Genomic DNA, 6,794 nt, shown 5'->3' with positions numbered 1-6,794 from the left:
GGGGGACTCGCCGCCGAAACCGCCGATGCTTGCCGATTCGAAACCATTCGGCCGCCAGCCGGGTATAAAAGACGCCCGGCTAAACGTCTTCTCACCAGACTCCGTTCGCTGATCGACAGCGAACAACCCTGCTACGAGCGTCCTCGTAGTCCCGACCGAGCATACTCGGACTCTACACCTGTGCCAGCACACGAGTATCCTCGTGTACCGCCGAGCGTCCTCGGTATTCTTTGATTCCAGGATACGAATATATTCGTATACCCGCCAAGCGTACTTGGTTCCTCTAGGCCACCGAACTTTGTATTGCGGGCATTTCCGCATACCTAGCCAGGTCGCTGTTCTAAATTCCGTCTTCGTACGAGCGTCCTCGTACTCCCGCCGAACGTAATCGGCAGCCTAAGTCCTCATACCGCGTTTATTCGCCGGGATTTCATAATTGTAATCCGTCCGGCAGGCAAAACCGCGTCGACCAATCCGCGCCGCCGAATAGTCCGCATCGATCTACGATCGAACAGACTCACGATACTACGAACGCACTCACCGACAAGCGCTCCGTCTTGTACCAACCGTTGCGACACGATCGCCCGCGCTTGCGCTCTCATCGACCGCACCAAGACGCCTCACGTCACACTAAATAATTATTTCGCCGCCGCGCAAATAATTATTTCATTATTATTTTCACGTTGCTTTCGCTTTTATTTTGCACCGCTTTAAAATAATTATTTTACCGTTGCTCAAATAATTATTTCGCTATTGCCGATACTTCGCGTTTATTCTCACGTTACTTTCGCTTTTATTTTACGCCGCCTTACATAATTATTTCAACCGCCGCTCAAATAATTATTTTACCAGTAACGATACTTCGCATTTATCTTCACGCTACTCTGTATTCATTCCACGCCGCTTTAAAGAACTATTTCGCTATCACTTGTTAATTATTTCACCGATATTTGGCTATTTTGTATGCTATTTCAAATTCATCTTGCACACGCTTCGCATGTATGCACGAGCATTGAAGCAGATCATTCGAGACAAACCATATCTACATCTTTCTGAATAAACACTATTTTGTTACATTTATTATAAACGAGCATTTGGTTTATTTGACACACCCCCAACCGACCGAACCTGGATTCCGGCGAGCTACTCCGCGTCCGCCGAAGCTCACACGGTTTCAAAAAAATCTATAATGTATATAACATTTAATCTGTATACATTACATGTCCTCTGAATTAATATCCCGTTAAAACATTTATAAATAGCTTTATAAATTGCTCGTGCGAAGAAGATAGAATAAAAATAATCATCTAGATGTATAAAGAAATTGTTTCAACGATTGCAAAATACCTTTAGTAATGTGTAATATATGTCAACATTGAATGCATTAAGTGTGACTCAAAAATAAATGTAATGATGCGATAAACTGGAAACACCCAAATACTGAATGTATATGGGGCATTCTTTCTCAACTTTACACCCATGCTGCCCATTTTCTATTTGATCTAAAAATTTTTGAAAAAATCTTAAAATTTACAGAAAAATGTAAGCTTTCCAATGGCGCGTGGCAAAATTATCAAATTCAATTGGATCATACTTAAAATTTCAGAAAACCGAAAAAAAATAATAAAAACGATAATTATTCAAGTGTAGCGATTATTCATTCGACGTTTTTCTCTTCCAATTAACACTTTCGAATACTCTGTTTATCTGTGCACTGTCACAGCTACATGAAATCGTTTTTTCAAAAATCTTTTTGTCTTTTGGTGCTCTTTGTCATTATATGACAGTATACTAATACTTTTAGAATTTTTTTGAGCCCAGTCAACAAGTTTCTCGAATGAAAGAATGGCATCGTTCGGTTTACTAAAGAGGCTAGCTCGCATAGCTTCCCTTTTGAACACAGCACCTACACCGTCTGAAGCACCTTTACTATGTGCAGTGGCATGATAGTTCCATTCCGCTGCAACACCAAAATCCTCTTCGTGATGCATTAGATTCATCACCTGATATTTATTTTTAAAATGCTGTTTTGCCCCATCGCTAAAGTAGATTACTCTTCTTAGCTCAGGAATTATTATTTTCAATTTAGGAATCAGCATCTTTTGTACAGTATATACAGCAGCTGTGTCATGAAGTGTACTATCCGACAAAAAAATAAAACTTTTGTGTTCAAGTTCTAACTCTTTTTTATAGTAACACACGACAGGAAAGACAGTACATTGTGAATTATTAAAATGGAACGCCTGCGATGCATCTTGCACAACATACTTGTAATTCTCAGAAAAATCTAACACTGCAAGAACTTCACCTTTTTTTAAATTCTCTTTTCTTTCCTGATAGAATCGAGATTGTTCTTTTGCAATGAAAGAATGAGGTTTTAGAATGATAAATTTGTCACAAAATTTATCGACAAATTCCGACGACGGAAGAATTTGCGTCTGAAGAGTTGATCTGTCAGTTGTTGTCCAGACACTGAACTGTATGTGGTGAATACCTTTCTCATCTATAAGAGTTCTTTCAAATGTTTTTTTAGTTCAATAATACCAGGACATTTACTGCATTCACCAATATAACAATTTTCATCAGGATTTTTGCACACGATTTGGCGTAAGCAATCTTTATAATCATGTAAAATCACATTGGAATCTTTAGTAAGATTATTTAAATTGACAGAGTCAATCATCAATTTGCAATTTTGATGTATCGTACAGACACAGACCGAATGCGTACCATTCGCACCAGCAAGTATACAATGTTTTGGTCGAAGTTGGGTAAATTTACTAAAACTAACATGACAGTCAGGATGGCATTTACTATAAATATCATAAAGACCTCTTAAATCTGAAAGGAGAAGACGTTTCTGAATCAAATCTCTGCCCTCGTCATTTTTTACTGAAACCATATCTTTCATACCTGGCATGATTCTGCTATTTTAGTCACTATTGTAAAAATCTTTAATTCGTGTAACAGTACTTTCCGGCAATGGTTTACCATTCCTAGCAGTTGTTTCTGCTAAAACGCCCTTAGATGCTTTCAATTCTCTAGCTTTTTTTGCAAAATACCTAGAACAGTTGAATTTCCGAGAAATTTGACTTAGACTCCATGCATCTGGTACTACAGTCAAAATCGTCAATCTCAAAGGATCATTAATTTCAAGAGTGGAAAAGTCTAGCAACGTTGAGTGGATTGATAATCATTTTAATTGATAATTCTTTTCCCGAAAATTAAATTTAAGAAAAGAAAAACAGTTGCAGATACGATTTCACCAAGTTCGTTTCACAGACTATGAATGTAGGCCTCTTGTACGCATTTATAGCTTCCATTCACACTTGTTTATTATTAACTTATGATTACATAATCTAATCTTTCGTGTAAAATCACGTCTCTCAAACGTGATGTTTTCAAATTAATAATATATTTATACTTGTTTTTCTTAATTTATGATTAAATAATATTCACATTTTATATACACATGTATAGCTAACTTGCATATAACAACGCGCTGCGCACGAAATGCAGTGTTTATCTATAAGAATGTAATGTGGAAGGAATGTTTTAGCAACAATTTTAGTAAACTTTTCTTCCTCAAATATGTGATAACATATTGTATGTCATTTTTATATTTATTTTGCGACTATTGCACAACACAAGTGCGATATAAACGATGCGTCATGCAGCGCGACACATATAATGTGATACTTGATGACTCATTTTTGAAAGATGCGATTTCGGAACATAATAAAATCATATATGGTTGAATTCAGCGTAAAAAATGCTACAACTTTTGTCATTACAAAAATTTTGAAATTTGAAAAAATAATAACAAGGGGTAGGGGTAAATTAAAAAAAATAACATTTTTTGAAAATTTAACTACAGTTATATAGCCCATTACAAGCCCTACAACTTCTATTTAAAACATTTTTTTATATCTCCTACGGTTTTGGCGATAGTTACACACAAAGAAAAAAACCGTTCTTTTTCAAAGGGGTGTTTCACCCCTTAAATTTGAGATAGGGCAGCTATAAAAAAATACGTGTCTCCTCAAATTGTATGTTTTACAACATATTTCAAGAAGAATCAAATCGGGGGGGGGGGGACACTTGTGAACGTTCCTTTGTTAGTCTTTTAACTGTTAAAGATTTTTTTCTCAAATGTTTAAAGAGTATACTCCATCTTCTTGTTGAAGATGCAAAGTAATTATATACATTTTGTATAAAACAAAAATATTGCACTGCTTCCGGACAAGATTCCGTAGCATAGTTGCCAATTAAATTTAAAGAATGACTAGAGCATGGTATATAATGTGCAGAGGGACTATGTTTTTTCAGCCTAGCTTGTAAACCTGTATATACACCTTTCATATTGGCAGCGTTATCATAGCTTTGTCCTCTGCACATTTTTATGTCCAAAGATAATTCTTCTAATTTTTTTAATACTACCTCTTCTAAGTATAGAATAAGAATCATGTTGTGTAATACTGATGAACCCGATAAATGTTTCTCTAATGTCAGAATTTGCAGTAACGTACCTAAATATAAAAGCTAGCTGGTCATTATAGGCAATGTCGGGCGTTGAATCGAGTATTATTGCAAAATAAGCAGCTTCCTTAATTTCTGATATTAATATTTCTCTTGTTTTATTAGCTATTAACGCTATGAATTCATCACAAATATGGTAAGAAAGATAATTTGATTTGCCAGAACCACAGTTGGCGTACATTTTAATGTGATGTTTTAAAAAATCATCAAATTCACTTAAATAATGTAAATATGATAAATAATTTCCGCAAGAATCAGAAAAAATATCATTTGTATTGCTTCTAAATGCTAGCCCTAATTTACTCAATAACTTAATGGTAGCTATTATTCTTTTTAAAACCTCTCTCCAATAATTTTCTTCAGATTGTATTTGTTTCATTAATTTCAGAATCGATTCGACTATTTACAGAACTTGATTTTCTTTTGCGATATGTGCACATTGCTTGTATATGCTCAGTAGAACGCTCGTGATCACATAAGATTTGTGTTATATTTCTCTAGTCATTAAAACCCTTCATTAAGCTATTATTTGACTTAGAAAACAATTTACAAACAAAGCAGTAAATTACTTTGCTAGTTTCTGAAAAAATTAGCCACTCTCGTTTCTCCTTTGTTCCATTCGCCTTTTTAGTAAAAATGTGATTTATTTACATTTCTGACATATATTCTATTACGTTCTGTGTATTCTTTTTTTAAATTTTCGATTTTATCAACACTCTGAGGCATATTTATTAAAATATACTCAATAAATTGTTTATTAATACTAATTGAATAATTAAACGAACTTATAGGAAGTTCGATTACAATTATGCTGCTGTCTCGTCCGGATGGATATAATTAGTAGTAGTGTTTCACTGCGTGCTATCCTCAACAGAATTTTTAACTCTAAATCAAAAAGCGCGCCGCTCGCCTGCGCTCAGGCGCGCCCTCCCCTGCTCACGGTCGTCATTAGTTTAACGAGAACAAATCTGAAGTTATGGGTTAAGGGGGGGGGGGAGGGAATCTCCATCCGGACGAGACAGCAGCATAATTGTAATCGAACTTCCTATAAGTTCGTTTAATTATTCAATTATGCAGTGTCTCGTCCGGATGGATATAATTGTAGATTTTCAAAGCTCAGATTTGTTAAAGAATTCAAAGAAGGATCCTTATTTGGATTCTGCCCTCAACCGTGGAGGACTTCTTTTTTGAACTAACATTATTTAATACCGCGTGGGTTTAATTTAATTTGAGACAAAATATTGCATAATGCCCTATAGGCGCAAAGTAGCTTAAAACAAAAATAGTGTAATAACGCCTGAGCGTGATAAATACAGAAGAGATAACGTGTATCAACGCGTGAGCGCAAGGTTGAAAAAGATATGCTTATTAACACATTAATGTGAGAGGTAGCATCACAACGCAGCTACATATGAGCTTAAAATCTAGTGCGCCTGTCGAATTAACAATATAGATAATCTAGGGATCCCTCGGGATCGCGCTCCAATAGCGCAAGAGGGTAGACTTAAGAAGAAATTTGGTGAAAACCGCTGATATCAGAACGCTGGGGTCCGATTAGGATCGTATCTTAGTGTAGCTTAAAAACAAAATACGGTATACTTAATACAAATTAATAAAAGTAATTTATGATCCTTTCTGGATCGTGCTATCGTAATGCATATGCATAATATTGCTTAACAAAGTGTCAACTTGAGCGACTTATTGTCTACTTAGAATTACGTCTTGAAAGAAGACATCATTGAGTACTGAGCGGTTATAGAAGCGCGCAAATACTTCCGATGATCTGCTCCTTTTTTAACCCAGCGGTTGAAAGGTTTGAACGAGAGCAATGGCTGGGGTCTGCCTACGCCAGAGATCTTTACCCGAGAAGGAATCTTGATAATTAAGGAATCCGAGAAACGGATGTTAGAGATTTGAATGGCAGCTAGTGTTTGCATTCTTTGCGCAATTGTAAGAGCCAAGAGCGTAACAAGCTTTCCTGAAAATAATTCTAATGAGAAATTCTCATAAGGATATAAAGAGGCCAAATGTTCTAATACTGAGGATGGATCCCAGATAAAATCGTAACGTGGGCGTTGAGGCCTTACAGCTGCGACGCCCCTGAAGAACCTCCTGATCAAGAAATGAGAGCCTATTTCATTGGCCGAAATGAGGGATATCACTGAGCGGTACGAATTCAGAGTGGCATAAGAGCCCACCCTGGTAAGGTGAATCGATAAGAATTCTAAAACAGAGGCTACTGGTGGGCCAAAGAG

Source organism: Linepithema humile, chromosome 3, assembly GCF_040581485.1.
Source record: "Linepithema humile isolate Giens D197 chromosome 3, Lhum_UNIL_v1.0, whole genome shotgun sequence".
NCBI lineage: Eukaryota > Metazoa > Arthropoda > Insecta > Hymenoptera > Formicidae > Linepithema > Linepithema humile.
The sequence above is the reverse complement of the archived record's forward strand: the minus strand, read 5'-3'. Positions refer to the sequence as shown.